Here is an 8,926-nt window from a genome sequence, read left to right as displayed (position 1 = left end):
TTTCAGCTCTGCAGAGTAATAAGAAAAGTGGTTTGATGTTTTGTTTATTCTGAATAGCCAGTGAGGGACCAATCCTGTACGTGCTGGAGTGGACCTGAACCCATGTCTGAATTTTCATTTCCACGCTGTGTGTTGTTCCTTTAGCCCCTGAGCTAGCACATACACACCCAGATACTTCTGTCTATAGTTCTTTATATTATGGCCACAATTACAGCATCATAAAGTCTTGAAATGAGACTGAGAATATTTTCAGGTTACAATTCTTGTGGGATGAAATTTTGACAGTATTTTGAGTAAAACTATATGTTGGTTTGCGCTTTTTTTAAGACATAGGCCCCACTTGTTACAAGTGCAGTTTCTTAATAATGCTGATTTACAATTTCAGTTCTGGCCAGTTGATGTTAAAACTATTTTTATGCAGTGGCATGGTTTTAGCATTCTTTTTTCCCTCTGCTGCTGCAAATATAGTTTGAAAACATGTGAGTTCTACTGATACCATGAGTGAAGACAGAGCTGAAGAAACTTTGGTAGTAAAACCACTCACCGGTGTGGTTACAGAATCTGCTCTCACATCTCATGTCTTCTATTTGAGTTCATCATCTCTTAATTATGTATCCTTGTCTTCCTTTGAAGAGCAGCAGTGTGTGGGTTGTGGTGAGGTATTCTCACAGCTTGGGTGAATTACTAGCCACAAGACCAAAGGCTGAGTGTAGCAAACCACTGTATGAGTGGCAATATCCCAGGATCTGACACACAACTTGGACTCTCTTGTAATTATTAAATGGGTTTTGCAAATAATGATGCATGGATGGGAAAAACAATAGTAAGATTAAAAAAAAAAGAAATGCATTTATATAGTAAGCAAATTCTTATAATTTAGGTTCTTGCTAATTATTTGTGGTGGTAGGGGGGAGAGCAGGTGGCAAAGTAAACATGCTTGTTTTTATGTGTTTTTGTGACGTTTGAATGACACATTGACAGCATTGTGTCAGGCACCATAGCTAGCTTAGCAGATGAGGCATTTCACATTAGATAAAGTGAACTCATCTATTTTTTTGCCATTTCTTTTGGCCATAGAAAACAAAAGTAGTAATCACTGCACTGGAACAGGCCCACAGTGTAATTAATGCCAAGTCCACCCTGACATATTTTACAAAGGGTTGATTGGTAAGAGGTGGAGGGTGAAGATGACCAGCATCAGATCCTTTTGGAATACCCTGTCCTTGTCAGAAAGTGGGGCAGGTAGGTCCCTTTACTTTGTGCAAAGGTCCTTGTAGTCTTTCCAGCAAACAATCCCTTCCAACACTATTTTTGTAGGCTATGGATAGAGTCATTCTTTCTGATTCCCACTGATGTCCCTTAACAAGGCATTGATTTTCATGTGCTCAGGCTGCACATTGAAGAATAATATATTCCTATAGTTTGAATTTACTGCTTGTTTAATTTAGCTGAATCATTTCCCTTTCAAGACTGGAAGCAGGTGAGAAAGTTGGACTACAGATCCTGACTTTCAGACTGTGTATCTCTGTTGTGTTCCCTGTTGCTCATGTGCTCACTAACATAAATAGTTTGATCACTCTATGTCCTCATATATGGCAGTCTCTTATAAGTGACATTGTTGTAGACACCTGCCTGTGCACTCCTGTTACTTCTGTAGCTTTAATGAGGAAAGGCTCATTAGCATTCTCCAGGAAGCTGTTTCCCTGGCAGGCGGATATTAGAAGGATAATGTTTTCAATACAGGATTCTGTTTTCCTGCTTGACTTACCTGGCATTATTGCATATCCCTGAAAGTTTCTGTTGACTTGTTATGGTGGTCTCTTCCCTTGGAGAATGTTTCAATATGATCTCCTTAGCAATTATAAAAAAAATATTTATCATGTTTCACATTCACTCAGCTTGGGTAAACCCTTCAGTAACCCCAGTACTCTCCCCTTGCTTGTCATTTCTGCCACTCTGTATTTTACAGCTGATCTTTCTAGACATGAACTAAAGTTAAAAGCTGATACCAGCATGGCCTCTGCATGCAACAGCTCTTAACACTTCTCTTGCCAAAATGTCTTTTCATTCGTGCATTTTACTTTTGGCTGCTTAGCTTGTTTTTAATCAGGATTCCAACTTCCAGTCGTGATTATTGTGTTTTCTTTATGGTCTTCATGAGTCACATTGTCAGAGCCCTTTTGAAAGGCCAAATAAATAATAATGAATTCTGTGGATGCACTCAAAGTTAAAAAAGACGTATTTTTCATTATGTTATTAATGTTGTTTTTCTCCCCATTATGTAATCCCTGCTCAGGCATTAAAGTTATAATCTTTTAAAGTAGCCTTCCAGACGGTTTACTAAATCACAGAATTCATTGGTGTGTAATCTGGATCATCATTTGTGGCTATTTTTGAGGACTGCTACCCTTTCATTCCTGATAGAAGAGTGCAGATTTTTGTTGGAAGCCCTGCCTCCAACCTTGGGCTGCTTCCGAAAGGCTGCATGTGTCCTCAGAATGGCTTGCCTTTAATTTATCCCTTTATTTCTGTTTTCCTATCTGCTGTTCTTGCACCCTTTACTTGCAAAAGAATTGATTAATGGGACTTGCTGTTTGAAAGGACCAGAGGGGACAATTTTGTGACTTGAATATCATAGATTTTTCCATCTGTATTAAGCCTGATAACTTCTTTTTAACCTAAAAGGCACCTTTTATCTGTCTGGATTTCTCTATCAGGAGATAGAGAGGCGTATCTTAGAATATGAGGTAGGATCAAGATTGCTCCATTGCCCCAAAAAATGGATGATGCAAGAATTTTGTGTCACAGAATAATGTTTTCTCTGTTTTCCTGTTCAAGAGAAGGGACATCTCATTCCCTAACTTTCCCGAGTGTTTTTTTTGCTTCTCATCTTGGAGGGAGAGTGCTGTTGGTTGGTGTGAAGGTGAAAGAGAACTGAAAAAGGAAAGACTAGGAATTTCCACTGGAAGAAGTAGTGGGTATTTTTTATTTTTTATGAATACCCCAGATTAGGAACCCAGCTAACAAGAAATGTTAGTGTGGTCATATAGGGTGAGAAAAGGCAAGGTTCCTCTTTTGCATGACTAAATAGCTCAAGGTCATAATCAGCCATTATCTTTTCTATGGTGTTTTTAGTTCTCTTTCTTCACTCCCTTTGTTTCCCAGTACTATTTCAGACTTGCCAGACCATTGTTGTGCAGTCTTCCCGCTTCTAATGTATGTCAATAAATTGTCCTTATGTCACTGGTTCAGTCCTTATGCTCCCAATCTCCATTTTTAAATCTTAATGTCTAAGTATATTCTTTGTTCTGGTTGTTTCAGTCCAGTGCTTTTTGGAAAAGGTACCCCTTTGCCTCAGCCTGATACAAAGCTTTGCTCAGTACTCACATTGCTCTTGCCCACCTGCTCCTTCTGTGTCTAGAGATTTTGTTAGCCTTTTTTCCTGACAGATATACTATGCCTGCATAATCTTTTGTGCCAAAAAGCAGTGTTTCCATTGAAATCGATGGGAAGATCTGATGAACATACAAGGTGGCAATATTACACTGTATTCTAGGTCATTTACTTTAAATACCTGCTGTACATTTTTGCTTTGGCCTGGACACAGCCCTTTTAAACCTGTTGTCAAGGCTTTCTCATTCCACTTTCTTTCCTTGATTCCTGGTGTATAATAAAAAACCCAATGCTGTCATATCAGATTTCAGGGAACAGCAGTCACAGGAAAGTGTGGTACTAGATTTGATTGTTCCAGCCACAGAACTGGACAGGTGAGAGTTACCCCGAGTGCCAGTCCTTCACCCACCTGCAGTGGGAATGCCGCCCAGCACAGTGCAGACACATGGTTTGGAAGTTTCTTCTTTACTCTTGGCCATGTTGGAATCTGCTGTGATCCATTTGGGCTAAATGCCATACTCTCATGGGGCATGTGCTAGGAAGACTTTCTCCTTTTGGTTTTCCTGATCGCAGTAAGTTTCTGACTCCTGCTGCTGGGGTGAGAAAAGATCAGAAAGCACAGGAGCAGGAACTGCAGAGGTGGGTGAAGAAGGGCCAGTGCAGGCTGGATGTAACAAGATCCCAGCTTGCCACACCTCTTGCATTAATTCATGCTGCTAGAAACTAGAAAGGTGAACATACTGTTACAGATCCAAAAATAGCTATTTTGCACAAAGTGTCTGAGAATGGAAGGACACCCTCTCAGCCCTTCCCCTGAATGGTTCATACTGTTTTGTGGGACTCTAGGACCTTGATTTTTTGGAGTTGTGACCTGGTCCTCTTCTCAGAGTTGCTGGTGGATCTCATGCTGATTCCAACTGACTTACCCTATGTGGCTCCCTGCACCAAAGACTTTGATCAAAAGCTTGCCCCCTTGCCTGACCTGATTCCTATTATTTTCTTCTGGAAGCTCTAACATAATGTTCACCTTAATTAGAGGTGCTTCTGCCTGAGGATAAAGAAGGGAAAATACCTTAGTCTGGACCACTCCCTTCTATGTGCTCTTTTGCTGCTGTCGTGGCCATCTAACTGATGGTAACATCTGCATCCCAGTGAGCCACGTCACAACAGATGAGGAGACCAAGGTACAAAGCAAATTTGGGATCATTCAGCAAGCCAGTGGATTAGAGGTGAGAATGGAAAGGAGACACTCCAACATGCTGTCTAGCTGTATGCTACCAATGCAGCATTAATTTAGCTGTTTCAAGAGATGCTTCTTTTAATATTCATATTAATAATGATGTCGTAAGACATTATGAGAAGTTGGTAAGAGAAATCTTAACAGCTAAAATAACTGCTTATTTAGCCTGATAAAGTTTAGCAATAAGCATATGTGAAATTTTATAGGCAGCATATTTTCAGTTTATTTTCCTTGTTCTCCTCTTTGCAAGTGAGCCATCATGAAATTAGCAATTGTCTACAGCAACAGGCAACTTCTCTACCGATCCACAGACTACAGGATATTTTAAGAACTCCATTTATAATGGTTACTTGCACTTTTTAATAACCACTTTAAGACCCAAACAATTTTATAAATCAACTCAGAATTTTTCAAAAGGAGATATAAAATTTAAAAATTGTATTGAGGTGATAAGTTTTCACTTAAAGTATTTTTATAACTTTAAAAATAACTTCCAAGCAGCTGGCTAGCTCTGCAGAAATTAACCTGGTTTTGAAACATGAATTTGTGCAGACTTTTGTTCTGAAAATAATGTTCCACTGAGCCATGATAGCTTAAGGTGTCTCTTTTTTGAAGGGGGGGTAGGTGGGGAAGTCCAGTGATTTAGTGACTGAAGAGAGTTGCCACTTGGTGAGCTCCATCCCTAGGGATATGACCTTTTTAATCCTCTTTAGTTAATGTATTGGTGATCTTTACTTAGGCAGAGTAAACAGTGCTGTTCTGAACAAAGGGGAGGTCATGCTTCCTGCATTACACTCTGACCCCGGGGTCACGGCCTTTGTTCACTTCTCAATGGGAATTGCTCTCCGAGGGCCACCACAAAATGGAGAACTAATTTCGGCACGTGCTGGCGGAGAATGGCAGAGTATCAGGTTTGCCTCACCCGAACCTCCGAGTGCGCCGCACTCGCAGCCAGAGGAAAAGTCAAACTGTTTCAAAGAGCACGTGTTAGCTCTTTAATTACCAGTGGCCGTGGCACTTAATCCCTCGTTGAACTAAATATATTGCTTGGGTCTTCTCCCTGTAATTCAGTTGCTCACTTTTCAACCTTTTTTTTTTTTTTTGCCCCTGACTGGATTATTCCAAAGGAAGAAGCACAGACTAGTGAGAAATAGTGATTTTTCTTCCCTAGAAAGAAAGTGAGAAAGCACATGGCAATTGCAGCATCAAACTTGGGCCTCTGAGGTCTCAGAATGAGCCTTGTTTCTCGGCCCATAAGGAAACGTGGTGCTGTGTCCCAGGGATTGTGTTCAGCACCTTTTCTGTAACTTTTTCTGTGTGTTGCAGCAATACACACACACGCAGGGCCCTCTGAGGCCGAGCATGGCAAGCCCGGGGTACTGAGCCAGAGAGAACTAGAACTTCCTTGTCTTTATCACTGATTTTATGCAAAAAGGCTGCAATTTTTTTTCCTTTTTTTTTTTTTTTGGCTTCAAAAGTAACTGGTGGCAGAATGTGATGCATCTCATTTTTAGTTGCTGTGACTAGGGAACATATATAAACATGGAAGCTGAGATAAATTATCTGGAAGACTTGCATGCAGAAAACCACCACCTTTTACTGAACGATTTTGGTTATTTTTCATCTATATGCTCTTCTTTGCTCAGCAGTAAAATCTGTGAAATACAATTTTTGATCATAAAATAATTAATCTATAAACACTCATCTTCAGTTAGCATACGGCTTTTCCACATTTCTTACTTCTATCAAAAAAACCCCCAAACCAAAAATAACCCCTAATTGCTGATGACAGCCAAGTTGTGTAAAACACAGCAGGGTTAGAACTGAGCACAAGGGATCTGAGTGTATTGGGGGGAGCTTATAATGTTGCCATCACAAAAATAAATAATACTAGAGTAGTAAACTTTGAGACTTCTGTGGCTGTCAACATGAATAGGATTAAGGTAAAAATGTGTCCTTGCATTCCAGTCATTTCAAGTAAAACCTTAGTCTCTCTTTAAGTTTCCTTGCAGTTGAATTATTTAAACAAACACTTCTAATAATCTACTCTTAGACTTAAAAGTACATTCTGTAATACAGCAGAATGAGCTCTTTAACAAAAGAAGTGGCCGAGCAACTGAGCCATCATGCCCTGTGAGTGAAAACTTGCCTTCAGAGCTGAACCAAATGTGAGCAGCAAGTGATGCTGACTGCAGCAATATTGAAACCAGCCCTTCTGCGTCCCTTACTTGTTACCGGAAATTCCTGAAGTCCGCTATCTTTAGATTTTTATTGGAAGATGGAGTGGAAATGTATATTTACCTGTTTTCCACTAAAAATAATATTGTCAGGTTGACATAAATCTGTTGCTCCCTCGTGTTACTTACAATTAATATGTTTACTAATGAAAATACAAAGTCCATCCCCTTTCATCATGTACTAGTACTGCTTTTCTGTTATCTGCAGGATTTTAGAGACTAAAGAGAGTCTCAAGGCAATGCTATTTGCATTATTTTGGGGGTTCCTTTTCTTGCATTGATATGGTTGTTCTTTCTTTGGAGTTAATGAGCTGTAGGAGAATTTTAAAAATGTGGATAGCAGCTTGGAGTTGAAAAGAAAAAAGTTAAGAAAATACTCGGCCAATATTCAAATTTTAAAATACTTCTTTTTCCTTAGAAAGACATTGGAACCTTACAATAGCTATAGGAAGTGCTTGCTGAAAGGAAAAACAATTTTTTTCAGAGTGTGTTAAACATTTCAGCATGCAGTATGATAATTTAGGATGCCATTGTAGAAGTGCCTCTTCTGAAAGATCCTTAGTGAAGGGAACCTTTTGGAATGTTTTTGCTTTGAATGTTCCTGACTCAAACGTCTCAGGATTTTTTTTTTGTTGTTTGTTTAGTTTTGTTTTACTGTTTAAAAAATAGCTTCCTCCCTGGAAAGATTTAGATTAATAGAATGAGCAGAGAATAGTCTATTTTACTGTGTGAATTTGATTCCTCAGCATTACTATTTCTGGCACTGATTTTTCCATCTAGTGTACCTGGTAAAGCTTAAAGGTAGGTAAGATTTCTCTCATTTCCTAGACAAAGATGTTGCTGAAATTAAAATACGAGCTTCTAATTTTGGTATCAAAATTGTTTCCAAATGTGACCCCTGCAGTGAAAACCAAGGAGGAACCATTCATATTTGACAGCCTTCTCTCTTTAGCAGCTGGTGTACACTTGTCTGTACCGCTTTTAGTACGAAACCATTTCTGTTTCCCTGTTGATTTCCTTGATTCGCTGGACCATTGCAATATATCAGTTTAAGGAGAGAAAACGTGAAAAATTTAAAAAATAGTCCTGTAGAACATGGGGTTTGGTCAGGCTTTAGGTGTGCTATGGAAATTTTGAAGCCTGTTCTTTACATTTGGAAGATAAACATTTTTCTAAACACTAGGATATATATTCAGGCCTAGTGTAATTCAGCAAAATTCATTTGGAATGAGTGGTTATTTCCCTGATTTGTCTTATGTCAAAATCTGTTATTCTGCCTCTTTCCATTAAATACTTGGATAAAAAGAAGTATGTGAAAGTGTAAAAAAGCTACCTGGGTGCAGATAGCTGCATATCATACATTCATGTATGTGTGGTTTTTAAATTAATACTTGGGTGAGCAGAAAATACAAGACAGACGTCAGTTGCACCTGTAAAAATAAAAAGGCAGCTTCTCTGGGAAACTGCACTGCTCAGTTTTTCTGTGGTAAGAGGATCCTTGTGTTTTCCACTGGCGTTAACCCCTTTGGAAGGAAAAATGCATGACAGCCTCAAAATGGTGTTCTCTGTTAGGGAAAGGCAAAGATGAGCTAGAATTGCACAGTAGTTCAATCACAAAAGGGCCTTTTCTAATAGATTTCCAATAATTCTCTTAGACTGCTTAGTGTTTTGGCCAGTAAAACCTGAACAATAATACAGTAAACCTGATACTCCGATAGAAATGTTTCCCTGTGAGTGTGGGATCCCCATTTGCTACACAAACAGTCCTGTAAGCGCAGTTTTAAAGCAAAATTGTTTTTTCAAGTCCCCACGATGAGTCTGAAGTACCTGTTTTGCTCTCCCCTCTGAGCTGAACACTCAGGGCACTGCCAGCTGAAGGCTGGAACATTTTGGTCTACGCATGCAGTGCTTTATTCAATGAAATCCCTGATGTTTATGTCAGTCTCCCTCCTGCTTTCAGGTGTGGGAGCAAGGTCCTGCATCCAGGCAGTCCCAGAGCAGGGAGCTGGGTTCTCTGAACATAGGATGAGTTGTTACGGTAACACTGAGTGATAAA

At 39.5% G+C, this 8,926-nt stretch overlaps 1 long non-coding RNA gene across 4 annotated transcripts in view; it reads left to right on the top strand.

Annotated features, from left to right (window-relative positions):
- LOC108445772 overlaps positions 1–8,926 on the top strand; it is a 121,137-nt gene that overhangs the window by 3,718 nt on the left and 108,493 nt on the right. The gene's annotated exons all lie outside the window — the stretch shown is intronic.

This window comes from Corvus brachyrhynchos, unplaced genomic scaffold (genome assembly GCF_000691975.1).
Source record: "Corvus brachyrhynchos isolate BGI_N302 unplaced genomic scaffold, ASM69197v1 scaffold523, whole genome shotgun sequence".
In the NCBI taxonomy this organism is placed as follows: domain Eukaryota; kingdom Metazoa; phylum Chordata; class Aves; order Passeriformes; family Corvidae; genus Corvus; species Corvus brachyrhynchos.
The sequence above is the reverse complement of the archived record's forward strand: the minus strand, read 5'-3'. Positions and strand labels throughout refer to the sequence as shown.